The 21,215-nt window shown below is 36.4% G+C and overlaps 1 protein-coding gene across 1 annotated transcript in view; it reads left to right on the top strand.

Annotated features, from left to right (window-relative positions):
• LOC140167889 (solute carrier family 2, facilitated glucose transporter member 3-like) overlaps positions 1-21,215 on the top strand; it is a 100,398-nt gene that overhangs the window by 53,915 nt on the left and 25,268 nt on the right. The window lies entirely within an intron of this gene.

Here is a 21,215-nt window from a genome sequence, read left to right as displayed (position 1 = left end):
GCTGCCCGAGCGAAGTAAACCATGCAGACGCGCCGGACGCGAGTTGTTAATCGGTGATGAACAACGGTGAAACATGATTGAATCCCTTTCAACAATAAAAACAAGCTAAAGATCATATAATTCACATGATTATTGCCCCGATTATTTCATGATGAGGAATGTCAGTTAATCATTGACAGTCAGCCTTACAAAAAGATCGGTGATTTCTGTTGATATCAGCAATAAAACTTAATAAAACGGCAATCTTTACCCGATACTTCCAAAATACTGAAGCTTGATTCAACTTGTAAGCATGATACGCACACAGATTCCAGACATGACAAATTTTACGCGCTCACACGTAACGTGGAAGTGCGCTGGCGTTCGTGTATACGCTTACTGCAAAAGTGTGGATTCATCATGGATTAACAACAGTTGGCTCCTGTACAAAAGTATAGGAAGAGTTGTTAAAACATTGATCAAAAATAGTAACATGTTAAAAACTTGATGACTTTATTTTAAATCAGTGATTAAAAAAATCATTTGATTTCAATTGTGCCAACCCAGTCAGGGAGTGTGCCCTCTGCCTGAAGTTCCATCTATCATGATCATCAATCATACAAGTGCTATTGGGCTATTTCATGTAAAAGAAAGTTGGTCAAATACAAAGTTACCAGTAATTTGACCATTTTTTAATAAACTGATAACTTTTTCAATTAACTACCGGTAGATTAATCATGATATACCAAACATAAACTGCAATAACAATGTTGAAATATTATCCAGCTAAAAGTAATCTGTTCTACCACAGGATCCGGCCTTTGGTGCGAGGGGACTCAAGTTGCTTTCATAGGGCAATGATTTTGTTTGGCCTAATAACATCTAAATATTTATATTTGAAGCATGAAACTCCAATAACAATGTGAAATACTATCTAGCTGAGTGCAATTCTACCACAGGATGCTGTCCGTGGTCTGTGGGGACTCCAGTTGCTTTTATAGGGCAATGATTTTGTACGGCCTATAGAGCCAAAATGTTTATATTTGAAGCATGAAATTCCAATCACAATATGGTGTGAAATATTATCTAGCTGAGTCTCAATTGTGCCCTGGGATCCCGGCAAGGGTCCGGGGGTACAGACTCAATTGTGCCCTGGGATCCGGGCAAGGGTCCGGGGGTACAGACTCAATTGTACCCTGGGATCCGGGCCAGGGTCCGGGGGTACAGACTCAATTGTACCCTGGGATCCAGGCCAGGGTCCGGGGGTACAGACTCAATTGTGCCCTGGGATCCGGGCAAGGGTCCGGGGGTACAGACTCAATTGTGCCCTGGGATCCGGGCAAGGGTCCGGGGGTACAGACTCAATTGTACAGACTCAATTGTACCCTGGGATCCGGGCCAGGGTCCAGGGGGACAGACTCAATTGTGCCCTGGGATCCAGGCCAGCCAGGGTCCAGGGGGACAGACTCAATTGTGCCCTGGGATCCGGGCCAGGGTCCGGGGGGACGGACTCCATTTTCATCAGAGAGAAGCATGTGTAGGGCAAATATTATCTGAAAGATTTGTTTAAAAAGTGAACTGGTTTTAAGACAAAAAGTTATGTATGGGAGGGGCAGATAACCAATTGAAAAATTACTGTTTCTAGAAGTGCAGGTTTAGACATGTTTGATACTATAAGGTAATTTGGGCTGTAGCAAGCGTTGTGATAGGGGAGTTCATGACCACCCCATTATTTTACTAATTTGTTATGTATTTCTTTATTACATCATATCAATTTGGTCGCAATACCTTATTTTGGGTGTCCCAATTGTCGATGGCCACCTCCATATTTTTGATCTGACTACTACTTTTGTACCAACTAATCAAACAGCAGCAAAACAAATTGTTATGAAATGTTGACAAAAGGAAAACTTCACCTCATGGAATATAATGCAACACAGGGTAGAAAACAATATCCGTGCAAACTGTGATTATACCAGAAAAATACATCGTCAATATCAGGGAGTGTCCCCCTGTCTGAAGCTGCATCCAGCCAGCTATCATGATCATCAATCATACAACTAACATCTGGCTATTCCAATTGCAAATTATGTCAAATCTAGCTGGGACCTGCACATTTTACACAGTTTTTAGATTGATTTTATCATGAAACCGGAAAAATGTAACAAGAACTGATCCATGGGGGCCAACGGCGGCAAATTTGAAATTGAGAGAGGGGCAAAAATATGGAGTAAAAATAATAAAATACATAAAATAGACTAACACAAAACTTCATAACTTTAGAACCAAGTTTGCCAGACCTTTTGCGTCTTCAGTATATGATGGGTAGCCTAATATTTGTATAAGGTAATAATTCTAGTAACAACTCAATTTTCAAAATTGCCTCCTTTGGCTTCCATGGACCAGATTGAGTCACATTTGCTTCACTTGGATTGGCTATTGTATAGGTCAACTGGAATTAGTAGATTCATTGTACACAGGTGGGAGTGGATACCAGATGGAATAGCCCTTTCAATGCCAGGGTCTATAGTTTCAGAAAACCAGGGTCTCATTTGTGTAGAACTGGTGGTGGTGAAGGTGGTGCCATATAGCATCCGGTATCAGATGCACTATAAATACCAGCGCTTGCAAGCGGCGTAATCAGTCGCAGCTCCCCCTACTTGAACACAAACCACCTGTTTTGTGTTTGTCGCATCAATCTGGCCAACTCAGCAGAACCATTTAAAGTTAAACGTAATAGTTTGATAATGAAAGTATAAGAATCGGTATCAAGTCTTATCGCCGAGATTTCTGGATCTGGATTGGTGACTTTGTTTAAGCAGATACCTGCATCTCAGCAAAAGTTGTGACTTCAAAACCAAACCATTTGTGTGGAACCAAAAAAGATTTCCAAAAAAACCAGCTTTTTCTTGTCGGATCCTGAAGCATTTCGCTCATCATACAACTTGGTAAGTACATTTCTATTATATTCTGTACTTTTTCATCTGTTTAAATGGATTTGCTGGCTCTTTTTTCCAAACTTGAATATTTTACTTTATTTGTAATGCTTACACATGTGTCTCCATACATGCCATTAGAGTCACGCGGTAGCCGTGACCAGCAAGTTTTAAAAAAAAAGACTGATAAAGAAGACTAATAACAGATGCTCCTTGCGAGACTATATTTACACGTAACATTAAAACACTTGACTTCTATTGTTCGATGTTATTTTTCGCTGGGTACAAAATGTATCTAAAACCATGCTAAATGTTATTTACAGTCCCAGGTGTAATATCGTGACAACTCATTAATTCCAAAAGGGCCACCAATCCTACAGTCAATCATTGTTCGTAATAAACAAATATTTTTGCTTCCATTTCACGCGGTATTTCATAGCGAAAATTAGTTGCAAATCATACTGATCCAGAATTTTTGGACACTGCTACAGGTCTACCTGGTTATCACCTTCACACTACTTTTTCAGATTCACTTCCAAATATACCCTAGCAGGTTCCTGGATATCCTACATACAAATTCTGAGCCCCATTCGCCAAAAAATCAAGTTTTTCACAATTCTTTTGTTCTTATCGGACGACGCATCCATTTATATAATAAATGCTGTATTTCGACGAAGTATTTTACAGCAGAGGTCCGTGGCCTAATGGTTAGTGCGCTCATGGAAGAAAGAGATGAGAAGGAACCACAACGACTTCGATCGGCCAAGTTTTAATCCGCTTATCTATTGACGCATGAAAAGAAAAGCTATCAATGGTACTTACTTTCATGTATGATCCATTTACCGCGATCGATGCTTGGCAAAATCATTACTGGAAAAAATTTATAACAAACCCATCCACGAACAAACAAACGCTACCCAGAAGTAAGATTATGGAATTTCACTGATGCTCTGAACATGTATAGTAGCTTTGTTTTGGGATCTACAGTCAAACTGTTTTCTTGATCGTGTTGTGTAGAAAATGTCCTATAAAACATCGAAAAGATAATCAAAATCGGCCGTTTTTTTGCTGTGTTTCATCTTTAGCAAATAAGGTAAGATTTTGGTGACTTTTTCGATGAAAAATAGATGTAAAATGTTCTTAAATAATGCACAATGTTCGGTTGAGTCCGGTACATAAAACCTGTTTAATTTAATAGTTTATATGTGTATAATCGTAACTAGCTAACTTCGTTTCAGTGCCAAAGACTGCCAACTCTGAGAAAAAAGTCATCAAAGTTCGGAAAAATTGGGCAAAATGGAAGAAAAAGATGTAGGCCATCAATGAACGATGATCACGTCACCAAAGAAAATCCTATGGGGTGCTTGCACGGAGGTCATTAGTTCAAATCATCCTTCACACACGCTCCAGAAGACATGCAAATACATGGAATACAATACCAATCACCTATTTAACGCGGGTATTGATCAAAGTAAATCCTCATGAATAACAATGTCAACTAAATGTCGGTAAAGGGAGTGGACAAAGTGAATGCGTTCGTTGTGGTTCCTTCTTATCTCTTTCTTCCATGGTGCGCTTGACTCCAGATACGCTATCCCGAGTTCGAAACCCGGTGACCAACTGATTTTTTTTTCAATGTTTTATTAAACAATTTATTGTCATTAATCAAGGATAACATAATTTTAAACATCCAGTGCTATTGTGATATTATTTTTTATTAAAGCAAGTTGTTTGATTCTCATGTAAATTGTTTTTTGTGTTAAGGGCCTATTTAAAAACACAGCATAATGTGATACAACACCATCAAGGATCAAAAGAAATCTGAATAACACAAGAAACCAGATCAGGTATTATAGGGTATGCAATACGACGTTACTCATTGTTATTCTCATTTAAATATATTTTGTCCTACCACGGGCAAATTCGCATGATAATAGGACAATGATTGTGATATGTATGAATGGTTGTTGAATCGATTAAGAGACCTGACTCTCTGTCATCTTCAGCTATCGTAGTACATGACAATTGTCATACCGTCCCGGTAGGTTGATTACAAACACTCTGTAGGTGTGGAAAATTGTTCCGCTAGTATGGAAGGCCAGCAGGAAAAAAAATATCCAAATAACATTTATCAAGCATATATAGTGCGGAAGCGTCTATGTGACACAACTTGACAAGATAATTATCTTGCCATGTCGACTTATTATCAGCATTATGTCAACATGACGATATAAAATATCTCGCCAAGACAACTGAACAAACAAGTCAATATGGCAAGATAAATTATCATGCTAAGTCGACATACCAAAAATGGATGTCTTCTTCCCGAAATAAATTATTATGCCAAGTCAATTTAGCAACAAATTAATGTCTACATAGCAGGATATTTTGTCACGTCCAGTTGACTTAACAAACAATAAAAGTCAACATGGTAAGATAAATTATCATACCAAGGAATAGTAATTTTTGACACCGTATAATTTAAATTATTGAAAAGCATCCTCGGGATGTAGAGGAGGGGGCGGCCCGGAATTAAAGGTAAAATTAAATCTCAAAATACCGCCGACGACCGCCGCTCAATAGGGATATCCAACTAGATTGCCCTTAGAGGGCTACAAAGAACCACAAACCGCGAATTTCGATATCCAGCTAGATTGCCCCGTAGGACTCAGGAACCACAAATCTTGAAATATGGATATCCTGCAAATTAAAACCACAAACCGCGAAAAACCGCCAACAACTGCCGCTTAATAGAAATATTCAACTATATTGCCCCGCAGGGCTACAAAGAACCACAAACCGCGAAATTTGGATATCCAACTAGATTAGATTACGCAGGGCTATAAAGAACCATAAACCACGAAATATGGATGTCCAACAAGTTTTAACTATAAATTAGCCCTCGATAGAGGGCAAAGCTTGAAGGATTAGGGAAATTATAACCACGAACCGCGAAAGTTGCCTTAACAAACAATATAAGTCAACATGGTAAGATAAGTTATCATACCAAGTAATAGTAATTGTTGACACCGTATAATTTAAATTATTGAAAAGCATCCTCGGGATGAAGAGGAGAGGGCGTCCCGAAATTAAAGGGAAAATCTCAAAAGACCACCGACAACCGCCGCCCAATAGGGATATCCAACTAGATTGCCCCGCAGGGCTACAAAGAACCACAAACCGCTAAATTTGGATATCTAGCTAGATTGCCCCGCAGGACTCAGGAACCACAAATCTTGAAATATGGATATCCTACAAATTAAAACCACAAACCGCTAAAAACTGCCAACAACTGCCGCTCAATAGAAATATCCAACTAGATTACCCGCAGGGCTATAAAGAACCACACACCGCGAAATATGGATGTCCAACAAGTTTTAACTATAAATTAGCCCTCAATAGAGGGCAAGGCTTGAAGGATAAGGAAAATTATAACCACGAACCGCGAAAGACCTCCAACAACCACCTCAATAGAGATATCCCACTATATTGCCCAAGGGCTACAAAGAACCACACACCGCGAAATATGGATTTCCAACAAGCTTATACAGTAAATTAGCCCCGATAGAGGACAGGGCTTGAAGAATAAAGGAATACCACGAACCGCGAAAGACCGCCAACAACCGCCGCTCAATAAAGATATCCAACTAGATTGCCTGCAGGGCTACAAAGAACCACAAACGGCGAAATTTGGATATCCAACTAGATTGCCCCAGTGCTACAAAGAACCACGTACATTTTAGTTATAGCTACATATACTCGTATTTTTTATTGTCATAAATCAAGGATAATATTATTCAAACTTCTATTTTTCGCTTTATTCGTCTTATGGAGTACTTCAGTAACGGATGACTTTTCAAGCTTGGAGCTACTCGGCTTCATTCATAAAAAAGAAACGAATCTACCAAAAAAACGTTGACAACGTAAAGAAAGCAGCAAGTTTAAAAAGCCCCCACCTCGGCTCACTTTTTGAAACTTGGTCCCATTTGTAAAATATACTGATTTAAACTTTGTCATAATTATCAACTTAAAACATTTCCAGAAGTGTTATGAATCTTTAATGTGCCGATGCGATATATTACTTAAAAGTTGTTAGCATTCTGGAAACGATCAGAAAGGTTATTATGTTGTTCTTGGCCAATATCCTATATATGTTTTGTTTTATAATAATTATTAAGTTCATGATCAATGATTGAATTAAACGAATAACAAGTTGGCATGTTAATGGCAATGATGCTAAAAAACACCGATTTGCTGTTGATATTCAAAATGGGACCAAGTTTCAAAAAGTGAGCCGAGGTGGGGGCTTTTTAAACTTGCTGCTTTCTTTACGTTGTCAACGTTTTTTTGGTAGATATGTACTTACTTGGAATCACTCGGCCAAATTTAATGCATTCGTAGGGCAACAGATTAGTTAACTTAATGTCTTAATATAAGGCTCAATCAGTGATCCCAGCAAAGTGTAAAAAAGATTAATTTTATTTCATCTAATTATTTCGGCTTAAAATTACCAGAAAACCCTCTAGACAGTTACTACTACTACTATTATTTCATAATTTATGGCAAAGTTAGAATTTGACCGTAATCGTATATGATGGCTTTAATTAAAAGGACTATCATTAATCCCAAGAAACAGCTTTTTTTAGGAATAGCGTAAATGTTAAAGATACATCCATAAAAAGGAAGAATTAAAACACTGGTACAGTAAAGTCGATTTCATTTTATGCTGCTATGTAGATGTTAGTTTTAGTTTTTTATCTGGGGTCTTTGTTGCATTTCCCAAAAGGAAGGCATTTATTTGATGCATCTATGTAAGCTTAACCATGCATGCACAGGTGAAATGCAACAATTCTAGGTTTGCTATATATTGTTCCTTTCATCTGGTATAAGATGTGTAAATCATTTTCTTCCCTACTACACCACAGTAATGTTGTCAAATACCCTTGTTCTTCTTCACTTTGACTCTGGAAGCACAGTTTGTTCAAACTTGAATTTCATAACAAATTATTACTTCATAATAACTTACAATACCAATGAAATGATGGAAATACTGTGGATTAAGCTAGATAGAAAATGACCTAATTAATTTACTGCTCATTTTTAAATGCTCAAGGAACTTCAATCCATCATAACGTCAGCCTGCTACGCTAATTGCCCTAAGTCATTTTTTGTAATTTTGAGAACAAAGTACAAAGATGATAAGCTATCTTCTAACTTTGTATATAATAGTCAGACCCACTAAACTAGAAATCAGAGTACAAATACATTGGTTGTATCAAAACTTATAAATCCAATTCAGGGCTAAGCATATTTCATATGATGGAAGCCTATGTATGATATCATTTATCTCGGGTACTTCGAGCAGATTTGTTGTATTTCAAGTTGCTTTATCCTATTTTGTGTAATTTGTATATTTGTGTGAATATTTATGATATCTATATGATGTGTCAATATATACGAGGACCTGCTTATGCGTGTCACCGAAGCTCTTTACTATATATATACCCATATATCCATCTGGCTAGTTTTCTCTCTCTTCTTTTCCCTCTCTTCTTTTCCCTTCATTGTCTGTTTGTGTTTGTCAATATATATAATTATGTCTCTCTCTCTCTCTCTTTTTCTTTCCCTTTCTTTTCTTTTCTTTCTTTTCTTTTTCTTCCTTTTCTTTCTTTCTTTCTTTCTTTTCTTCCTTCCTTTTTTTCTTTCTTTCTTTCCTTCTTTCCTTCTTTCTTTCTTTCTTTCCTTCTTTTTTCTTTCTTTCTTTCTTTCTTTCCTTCTTTCTTTCTTTCTTTCCTTCTTTCCTTCTTTCCTTTCTTTCTTTTTCTTTCTTTCCTTTTTTCCTTCTTTCCTTTCATTCTTTCTTTCTTTCTTTCCTTCTTTCCTTCTTTCTTTCTTTCTTTCTTTCTTTCTTCTTTCTTCTTTTCTTTCTTTCTTTCTTTCTTTCTTTCTTTCTTCTTTTCTTTCTTTCTTTCTTTCTTTCTTTCTTTCTTTCTTTCTTTCTTTCTTTCTTTCTTTCTTTCTTTCTTCTTTTCTTTCTTTCTTTCTTTCTTTCTTTCTTTCTTTCTTTCTTTCTTTCTTTCTTTCTTTCTTTCTTTCTTTCTTTTTTCTTTCTTTCTTTCTTTCTTTCTTTCTTTTCTTTTCTTTCTTTCTTTCTTTCTTTCTTTCTTTCTTTCTTTCTTTCTTTCTTTCTTTCTTTCTTTCTTTCTTTCTTTCTTTCTTTCTTTCTTTCTTTCTTTCTTTCTTTCTTTCTTTCTTTCTTTTAATTTAATTTCTGACTTCCTCATTTTCTCTCTTGTATGTATTTATTTATTCCTTCTATCTTTCTTTCTTTCTTTCCTTGTCTGGTTTCTTTGTTAGTCTGTCTGCTTCTTATTTTTCTTCTTTCTTTTTCATTCTCTTTTTCGTTTCTTTTCTTTCATTCTAAATTGATAAATAAATGGACATCCGAAAGAAATTGTTCCCCTGCCAAGTCTGCAATTTTCATTGAGCGTGTTTATACTGAGCACCTTGCATTACCACAAATTCACCTTCACCCGCACCCGCATTTTAACCTCTTATCGTGTCGTCTCTAAAGGGCTGTAAATGCAGGGTAACGATTCACTATTTAGTTGGGAAAAGGTGGTTGGCGGTTGATGGTGAGGTTCACCCAGCATTCACCTTCACCCGATCTGTTTCCACTGGAGCCGTTACCATGTAATTCCCACATCACCCTGCATTAAGTTGAATTCACCCGCAACTGTTTGCTCAGTAGAAACACGCTCTTTGAGTGTTCTTATTTATGTAATCATTATTAGTCATAGATCAGAAACGGTTTCAATTGTTATTAACCATTTCTTGCTATGTATATGTTTGTTGTTGTGTGTGTGTTCTTGTTTCTTGGGGGTTACATGTGTGGGTGTAGGGGGGTCGTGGGAATGCACGAGTGGTCCCTGCCTGCGGGGAGTTGTGTGTGGGGGGATGGGGTGTGTGTGTGTATAGACCCTCAAGATATTGATGGTCTATGTGTAGACATTAGTATACAATTTAACAACCATTGCAAACAAGTTGCTTTTTTCCCTGTTATAGGAAAGGAGTTGAAGTCATCCTACACTCAAAGGATTGCAGTTGGACTTAGGTGAATACTTAAAGACTATCTGAAGACTATTGGTGAGTACACATTATCTAATGAACTTGGTTTGTATTTAATTGTGTTTTGTTATCTTATTCTTGAGTTTCGTATCCATTCTTTTATCTACTGATGGAAATTGAGCATACCTTCACGGTACTAACATGGCATTGAGATTGCATTACCAAACTTGTAACCAATCAGATTTAAGAGAGGGTGAAATTTAACCAATCATGATTCAGGGACTGGAATTATGTCGCAAAGCAGTTTATGTTGAATAGTATTTAGTCTTGGCACAAAAACTGTGTTTTAGGTCTGTCTCCTTTCCATGTTGTGCATGAAACTCAATAACATTCTGTACGATAACTATAAACAGTAAATTTCTGGGAAAAAAATCAAATATCTTGTGTTGATAAATAAAATATCACAGTGCCTGTTTTGAACTTATTCTTGATTTGAAGGTTTAATCAAAATTAATTTAAATTAAGGTTTAATTAAAATTTAAAAATTCAGGTGGTGCCCGGATTTGAGCCTGGATCAATGAAACTCTTTTGCCTTTCTTTTCTTTTACAGCTGGGTGGAGTCTCTATCTTCAAGATTACAGACCACTACATCTGACATCAAGCACTGAAGCCTCCAAACAAGTTTTCAATCCATGTACTGTTGTATGTAGTGTAGCATAACCTATAGAATAAGAAAAACTCTATCCGTATTGATTGTGTATTTTTTTTTAAGATAAAAAATTCAATATATTTACACTAGTGTAAACAATAGTATTATAAGTAACTAAATAATTTAAAAAACAAAATATAGCACAAGTGAAATCAATTTCTGTGTTACAAGTCACAGCAAAAACATTTTTTTAAACATTCATTGTAATTCTCACATTGCCAAATCACGCTGCTGCTCCTCATTCTGCAAAATCAACTTTGTTCACCATCTACCAAATCATCAAAAACAATGTTTCACAACGCATGTCTGTTCCTTATTTTCATGATTTGGTATACTTTGATTTTGGTCCATGGTCAAGGACCCCTTAATGAGCATGATGAAATCAAAGGTTCTACTGTAAGTGTTACTACCAGCAGTACTAAACACACTGAGTTTGTTACATTTACTAGTTCAGTTCCTGTCACAGGTGCTACTCATGTTACTGAAAATTATCAAACATCAAAATATGATGCTCATTTTGCAACTTCTCCAAAACAAAACCCAACAAGTCTGCCTTTGTCTTATGCTATAGGCTCTGGTGATTCTGTTTCTGAGTATGAGAGCTCTGGAAATAATCAAGGAAGCCTGGCTCAATCATCATACGCTATAGGCTCTGGTGATTCTGTTTCTGAGTATGAGAGCTCTGGAAATAATCAAGGAAGCCTGGCTCAATCATCATACGCTATAGGCTCTGGTGATTCTGTTTCTGAGTATGAGAGCTCTGGAAATAATCAAGGAAGCCTGGCTCAATCATCATATGCTATAGGCTCTGGTGATTCTGTTTCTGAGTATGAGGGCTCAGGTGTTTCTATTTTTGCTCCCACTGTCATGAATGCCATTGATGCATGTGATATGACCCAAACTTTATTAGTTTCCACCACTCCAATCAGACTCCAAGCATTTACTGGCCAAAAGAATTGTAGTGTTTTTGTTACTTCCAAAAATAGCAAAGCAATTTTGGTCAAATTGTTACAATCCAATCTTAATACGGTATACTCTTATTTCTATGTAGAATTTGTAGGAAATCAAACCCAGGAATGCGCAGGTCGATATGTGTTGGTATCAGGTGACTATGTTCCTTGTATGTCAGTAATCAGTGGAAGCCGATTTAGATTTCACTTTCAGAACACTGAGATATTAATTGAGATACAAACTGAAGATGTAGACATGTCCTCTTGTTTTGAGAGTATATCTGATAAGGTTGACATATGTGATTTGGCTTGGTATGAAAATCTTGTCAGGCAAAAAGAGCGAAAGGTTTACAGAATCAAAAATAGTTATTATGAGTTATGCTATTTTCCTTTTGATAAATGTATCATCTCTTATTTTAGTACAATCTTAATTAAATGTGATTGTAAGTGCCACCTGCCTTGCACATGTACATTGGGTTATAGAGAATGGCAGTATTCATGCAATACAGACATCCCAATTAAGTTGAGTGCAGATTTGATAGTGTATAAACCATCTATCGTTGGTCTAACATTTGCCAACACCAGCTTATTTGACATTCAACCCCATGCCTTTGCAGGTCTCAACACATTGAAATATCTAACCTTAGACCACAACAATATTCAATCACTCCCTGTATCGATGTTTCAGAACGTGCCACAATTAGAAGGGCTCAATTTAGGTTACAATGACTTAACTAACTTGACCACCGACATATTTCTTTCATTGGTTATGTTACGTTATCTTGACCTGAGCCATAATAACATTTCCATACTACCAATGGATGTGTTTGACTCACTAGATAAGTTGAATTACCTTGATCTGAGTAGCAATAACTTAACCATACTGCCACATACTGTATTTGCCTCGCTAGACAAAATATATGGATCCCTTGACTTGAGTTATAATGCCTTGACTATATTACCAAGTGGAATATTTGCCTCACTAGACAGAATAGATGGATCTCTTGACTTGAGTCATAATAACTTGACCTCATTACCAAGTGGAATATTTTCCACACTAGAGAAAATAGAATGGTTTGGTTCCATTGACTTGAGTCATAATAAGTTGACTACATTGCCAGGTGGAATATTTGCTTCACTATATAGAATAGGTGGAACCATTGACTTGAGTCATAATAACTTGACCTCATTACCAGGTGGAATATTTGCCTCGCTAGATGACATACGCATCCTTGACTTGAGTCATAATAAGTTGACTACATTGCCAGGTGGAATATTTGCCTCACTATATAGGATAGGTGAATCCTTTGACTTGAGTCATAATAACTTGATATCATTGCCAGGTAGAATATTTGCCTCACTAGCGATATTATGGAAAATCCTTGACTTGAGTCATAATAAGTTGACCACATTACCAGGTGGAATATTTACCTCAGTAAATGAACTAGGTGGATCCCTTGACTTGAGTCATAATGACTTGACCACATTGCCAGGTGGAATATTTGTCTCCCTCGAGACAATAACATACAGTTCTCGTTCCCTTGACTTGAGTCATAATAACTTGACTATATTACCAAATGGAATATTTGCCTCACTATATTCTTTGGTTGGAACCCTTGACTTAAGTCATAATAAATTGACCACATTACCAGGTGGAATATTTTCCAGACTAACTGAACTAGGTGGGGATGGAATCCTCAACTTGAGTCATAATAACTTGACCACATTGCCAAGTAAAATATTTACCAGACTTGAACTAGAAGGAACTGTTGACTTGAGTCATAATAACCTAACCACATTGCCAATATTCATCTCAAGAGAAATATTTAATCACAATGGTGGTAACCCTACGCTGAGTCATAATGCTCTGGTGATGTTTTCAGCTACAAACATCACGCAACAACTAGCAAGCCTTGATCTAAGTCACAATGACTTGGTCGTATTGCCAAGTGATATGTTGGCTCCCAGAATGATTTCCCTTACCATAAGAAGTAATCAGTTGAAAATCAATTCATCCCTCACATTCCATTCCTTCCCTGCATTACAAGTGCTTGATTTAGGCAAGAATACTATCGACCAATTTCCATCAGATCTACTTCATGTGACTTCAAATTTGCTCAAATTAGATCTATCGGAAAATAGTTTAGAGAATATTGCTTTCAGTGCATTTACAAATCTTAGGGTTTTGATTTATTTGAACGCAAGTAAAAATGTTCTTTCAACTTTACCTTCCTTAAAATCACTAGTGGAGTTGCAAACTTTGGATTTTAGTCACAACAGACTTCAAACTTTGTCATTTAAAATATTTTTTGGACTGGAAAAGTTACAATCACTTTTTCTTTCTGATAACCATATTTTAGAACTACCAACTCATCTATTTTATCACTTACCTGGACTTGTATTTCTAGATATCTCTGATAATCGTATTCAAAAAATTGATTATAAAGCATTTCCAAGTAGTCTTGAAACTGTAGACCTCAGGGAAATAACCTGCACAGAATAACTCAAAGATCATTCCAAACTTTAAACAGTTCATCTGTCAAGGTTTTAGTTGATAAATATTCAGCCTGTTGCTTTATTAATGATGAAAAATGTGTATCTCAAGAACCACGCCCAGAGTATCTAACATGCAATAGAATGTTACCATATTTGTCTGTTAGAGTTTCAATGTGGCTCACTGGACTATTTGCATTCATATGCAATGGAATTGCTTTTTACCTACGATCACACAAAAGACAAGCAAATAAGGTTCAAACTTTACTCATATCAAATCTATCACTGTCAGACCTCCTGATGGGTATTAACATACTCATTTTAGTCATTGCTGATTTGTACTACCAGGAGTTCTTTCCATCATATGCCCATATATGGCAACTAGGGTTTACTTGTAAACTTGCTGGGTTTTTGTCCATATTATCTAGTGAAGGATCTGTATTTTTTATTACCTTGATAAGCATTGATCGCTTTCTAGCAATAAAATATACATTTGGCAGCCGTCGATTAACAACAAAACAGGCTCGAATTTATGCAGCACTGGCTTGGTTAGCAGCCATATTGATTAGTGTCATTTCCATTAGTTTAGCAAGTGAAGATGGTGGTGTATTTAGCATATCTGAAGTGTGCATTGGCATCCCAATAGTCCGCCGACACACAACCAAATGGAAGACTAATTATATACAACTAAGTCAGAATAAGTTTGATGTTAGATTAACTCAAAAAGTTGATTGTATATCAGACTATTGCGTTATATCAAATATTTACACAATATATCAACAACCATATCAACAAAATATTACTCACACGGTTGCTGATATTACTGGAAGCCAAATTTCTTCAATTTATTCCATTGTGATATTTATTGGGGTTAACCTTTCTTGCTTCGTGGTAGTAGCAGCTTGTTATATAGGAATATTTAGAACGGCAAGAAAAACATCACAACAGGCAGCACGAACTCAAAGCCGTGATGAAGAAATACGCATGGCTAGAAGGATGTTTTTACTTGTGTTAACCGATTGTTGTTGCTGGGTCCCTTTGTGTATCACATGCATCCTTGCACAATGCAAAGTCATTGAGATATCCCCAGATATGTATGTATGGATAGTGGGCTTCATACTTCCTATTAATTCATCAATAAACCCATTTCTATATGTGATTTATGGGGAGATATCAGATTATTGGAAGAAAAGAAAGGAAGCTAAAAATATAGCAGAACAGATAAAGTTGCAACACATTAAAAGGACCCATAGTGGGGATCTACAATCCCAGTCAAAAGTAGTTGGCTGAACAGTTGTGTGTATAGTGAAATAGTTACGTGTACGTGGTACAAGCTTGTTGTGTATGTTTCATCTAGATGTATAAGGGCCTATAGTGGGGACCAGAGTTGGACGACTAAGTCACCGATAGTCATAGTTGTGACTTTTGACTATGAAATGGTGATAATCAAGCTAATGACTAAGTACTATCTATTGTCTCCTCAAGATTGAATATGACACCTACATAAAGTTGTGCAAACCGATCATTTGTCATCCACACAAATGATGTTGTTTTTTATGTGCAAGCTAACAATTTTTGAATAGATTGCCATGCACTACACAAGCAGGTTGCACTCTTCACCTGTGTATGTCTGCAATCATAGCATTGAATACAATACCGCTCTTTTCAAAGATACTAATATTACAGGTGCGAATGATTAGCATATGGTTCAATGCAGATGTACCTCGTAAAGTACTAGTGCGCAGCACGGTAAAATAAAAAATTGTTTTCACCTATTGATATGGTAGTTAACCCGATTATTACATCACTTCACTGGTGAATTTGCCCTGTCTTGATTTCATGGGATGAATTGCCACAATTTGCCAGCAGTTAGATTAATCTGCCAGTCCGTCAAGGTCCACAAGTTGATATGTGCATTTTGGTCATAAAATTTACCTCGAGTTTCTACTCAATTTTTTTCCTTCAAATAGTCATTATTAGTGGATTAGTTGCTACTATTTGGTACCGAATAGTCAACTGCTAATAAAGCTGAAATCATGCATGCAACCCTAGAGGGAACCAGGCAAGAGCAAAGGTTGGAGCTAGAAGTGGCCATTGGTGGATCCAGGGGGGACACTGGGAATAGAATATTTTTATTTATGTGCAGGCTTTTTCACCTAGGTACATAACCCAGGGGGTAGAATAGTTAATGAATACATGTAGTGAAATCAGTACATGTGACATAGGCTTGTTGTGCATGAACCTATATCCATCACTGGCTATATGTAGCGTACACATCACTATTTGCTTCTATATTTACACCTTTGATTAAAGGAAAATTTAAATGGACCCTAAACCTTTCATGTGAGACCACAATTTTACAATTTAGGGAGCAGCAGTATTTATGTTAATTTGAAATGCCATTTGAATTATGTAACAAGATGCATAATTATGGGTACAATTGTTTTTAGATATATAAACTTAATAAATGTAGTTCAGCAATATAGTAATATCTACATTGTCAATGCATTGACAATGAAGATCAAATAAATATGAATTACTTTATAATTTGCTTACATGTATACTGTGATAACAACATATCCTTGCTGGGCAGGAAAATCTCCTATATGTCATTGGCTCCTGAACATGTTTAAAACAAAACCTGCTATGTAACCTCTTGGCAGTTTTGTTATGCCTCCACCTCAAGGCATCCTTTCTGTCTTTCTGTCCCTCTGGATGCTGTATCTCGCTGAATGGATGGGCGGATGGATTTCAGATTTTCAAGATAGGTGGGCCATGGTCAAAAACTCTGGCTACTTTTTGGGATAATGTTCAAGGTCATATACTGAGGTCAAATGTCATTTGAGGTCAATTTGTAAAATACCATTATTTGTAGACTTTTGGTTCTTATATGAACAGTTCAAACCCTATTGCAACCATTATTATGTTTTGATGAATCCAAGTGTGCGAAAATATTGGATCCAAAACATAATAATGATAAAATTGGATGCTTTACGCCCAATATTTGTTCATCTCGCTATGAGTTTTAAAATATTTTAAACTCATAGCTTGTCCAGTAAATATGGGCTTAATCAATCCAATTTTATATCAAACTTGGGTCATAGCTGCACTGTGTGAACCCTCATGTGTTGGTGGTGTTCAAGGTCATATACTGAGGTCAAAGGTCAATTTGTAAAATACCATCACTTAAGACTTTTGGTTAAAATCTGATCTCATATTAACACTTTAAGGTGGTACTACACCCCTGTGGTAAATTTGTGACTATTTTTGCATTTTTCTCAAAAAATAATAACACACTGGTAACAAAAGTTATGTATATTATTGGGGCAAGGAATCCATTACTACACTGAAATTTCAGTGACTCAAGACAAGCGGTTCCGTATATATGATAGGAAATGAGGTACATCCTAGTGGTACCTTATTTCGTATCATAAATAACGAACCGCTTGCCTTGAGTCACTGAAATTCCAGTGTAGTAATTGGATTCCTTGCCCCAATAATATACATAACTTTTTGTTACCAGTGTTTGATTAGTTTTAGAGAAAAATGCAAAAATAGACACAAATTAATCAAGGGGTGTAGTACCCCTTAAATCCTAATGCAACCAAATGTTGGCCATAGCTGCATTATGGGCATCTTCATGTATAGAGGCCCTGCATTCTTTTATCGATTGGCTCCAAACAAAGGATTTGAACCGGTGTCCTTCACCGTAGTTATGACAGAGTGCAGTCTATTCAATCAAATGTTGTCATCAACCTATTTGATCGTAGTGCAGGGTTATGTGTGTGAGACGAACTGTAGATTGCAATCATGCTTTTGTTGAATGCATTTGAGTAGTCCGCCATACTTACGGGATGATACGTCACATGCAAGGACTCTATTGGTGGTATCCAAGGTTACATACGGAGGACATTTGAGGTTATGGTTGTTTGTTTACCACTCGTACAGTGTGACATTTCAATCTTTCTGAATTGAATTGCCCCATGTTGGAGGCATCCCAATCAATGCCTTGTGTTGAAAATCACGTTGTTTCTTGTTTTAAACATGTTCAAGGGCCACAAGTACATAAGTGGTATTTCCTACCCAACAACAATATGTGACCATCCAGCACAACTTAGCCCTGAAGTCGCCAATCATCATTTTTGAGATATTCAACCAAAATATTCTGCTTGAAATTAGCTTTAAAATGATGTATATCATGTCTATCGTACTTGACATTTAAGTAGTGAAAAATCAATAAGACAGTCAATAAATCCTTTGTTTCCTATTGTTTATTGTTAAGTTCAATGGGGCATATCTCAATAGTGGCACTGGCGACATCCGGGCTCAGTTGTGGTGGATGGTCACATATGTGTTTGTGGGAAGATGTGGGGTGTAAAGATTGACAAAATGAGCACACGCATGAGAAATGTTTGTATGATTGTGTATACTTTGAAACTGCAGATGTCCACAGGTCATGGACTGCATGTCCAAGTGAGCCAGCCACTCTGGGAAGGATAAAAACTTGTACAGCGGTAACTTTATATTTATTAATATATTTTTATTGGAATTTAATAACAAATAACCAATTTTTTTTTTTATTGGAATTTAATAACAAGTAACTTACAGTGTATACCTATTAATTTTATTGAATAAAATTTGTCTATGCTACACTCATTGCCGAGAGAAAACAAAAAAATATAAATCAAATAAACAGAAAGAAGAATGTGAAGTTGCATCTTTTCTTGTGTCGTGTGTTACAAAGTAAAGAATAGGCGTATTGTTTTTATCTGGGAAGGGCCAGTATTTTGCCGGGTACCTAAGTGTATTTGTTGGAAGGATTCTTGTAGCAAATCCACAAAGGACCCTTTTAAATGAAAATATTATATACTCCTAAGAGGTTCTGTTTTTCATTGCAATGCACTCCCCAGCAAACACAACTTCTCACAGAAAACATTTAAAGGGTATAAAACGTTTTAATATCATTCAAAAACATTTGTGAAAACATGTTGCAAAACATTCTAACAAAATGTTATTAGATTGTTGACAAAATATTTTGCAAAAAAAGTTTGTCAAATTTTTTTTTTGCAACACAAAAATGTTATTGCAGTGTTTTTTTTTTTATGAAACGTTTTTAAAATGTTTTCATGACCTTTGTATTTAAATGTTATTAAAATGTTTTGTACAAAACCAAAACACGTTTATAACATGATAATTGTAATGTTATAAAACATTTTTGTGTTTGCTTGGTTCCCGTTGGAGGTCATGCATAGTTCTGCAAAACATAAAACAGCACTTGCATTGATACTTGTGATTTGAACGTCAAGAAAATTATATCCAGTCATGATCCTAACCTCTATTGACACAGGGCGTTAAATGCGTACAGTAGATAGCAATATATGTGTGCTGTCTACAGTAGATACCAATTATGACCCATTATGTGCTGTGTAGCAAAGATGGCTGTCTACAGTAGATAGCAATTGTGACCATTATGTGCTGTCTACAGTAGATAGCAATTATGACCCGTATATGCATTGTCTACAATAGAAAGCAATTAATACCACATTTATGCTGTCTTCAGTAGATAACAATTATGCCCCCATATATTGGCGGTCTACTGTAGATAGCAATTGTGACCCATACATGTGCTGTCTACAGTAGATAGCAATTATGACCCCATATATGTGCTGTCTACAGTAGATAGCAATTATGACCCATATATATGCTGTCTACAGTAGATAGCAATTATGATCCCATATATGTGTTGTCTACAGTAGATAGCAATTATGATCCCACATATGTGTTGTTTACAGTAGATAGCAATTATGACCCATATATGTGCTGTCTGCAGTAGATAGCAATTATGACCCATATATGTGCTGTCTGCAGTAGATAGCAATTATGACCCCATATATGTGCTGTCTACAGTAGATAGCAATTATGACCCCATATATGTGCTGTCTACAGTAGATAGCAATTATGACCCCATATATGTGCTGTCTGCAGTAGATAGCAATTATGACCCCATATATGTGCTGTCTGCAGTAGATAGCAATTATGACCCCATATATGTGCTGTCTGCAGTAGATAGCAATTATGACCCCATATATGTGCTGTCTGCAGTAGATAGCAATTATGACCCATATATGTGCTGTCTACAGTAGATAGCAATTATGACCCATATATGTACTGTCTACAGTAGATAGCAATTATGACCCCATATATGTGCTGTCTACAGTAGATAGCAATTATGACCCATATATGTACTGTCTACAGTAGATAGCAATTATGACCTCATATATGTGCTGTCCACAGTGGATATCATTATGACCCCATATGTGCTGTACACAGATATCATTATGACCCCATATATGTGCTGTCCACAGTAGATAACGACCCCATAATGACCCCATATGTGTTGTCTACAGTAGATAGCAACTATGACCCCATACATATGCTGTCTACAGTAGATAATAATTATGACTCACATATTTGCTGTCCACAGTAGATAACATAATGACCCCATATGTGTTGTCTACAGTAGATAGCAAGTATGATCCCATATATGTGTTGTCTACAGTAGATAGAAATTATGATCCCATATATGTGTTGTCTACAGTAGATAGCAATTATGATCCCATATATGTGCTGTCCACAGTAGATAGCAATTATGACCCATATATGTGCTGTCTGCAGTAGATAGCAATTATGACCCATATATGTGCTGTCTACAGTAGATAGCAATTATGACCCATATATGTTCTGTCTACAGTAGATAGCAATTATGACCCATATATGTTCTGTCTACAGTAGATAGCAATTATGACCCCATATCAGTGATGTCTACAGTAGATAGCAATTATGACCCCATATATGTGCTGTGTACAGTAGATAGCAATTATGACCCATATATGTGCTGTCTGCAGTAGATAGCAATTATGACCCATATATGTGCTGTCTACAGTAGATAGCAATTATGACCCATATATGTTCTGTCTACAGTAGATAGCAATTATGACCCATATATGTTCTGTCTACAGTAGATAGCAATTATGACCCATATATGTGCTGTCTACAGTAGATAGCAATTATGACCCATAT

This window comes from Amphiura filiformis, chromosome 13, assembly GCF_039555335.1.
Source record: "Amphiura filiformis chromosome 13, Afil_fr2py, whole genome shotgun sequence".
In the NCBI taxonomy this organism is placed as follows: Eukaryota; Metazoa; Echinodermata; class Ophiuroidea; order Amphilepidida; family Amphiuridae; genus Amphiura; species Amphiura filiformis.
The sequence above is the reverse complement of the archived record's forward strand: the minus strand, read 5'-3'. Positions and strand labels throughout refer to the sequence as shown.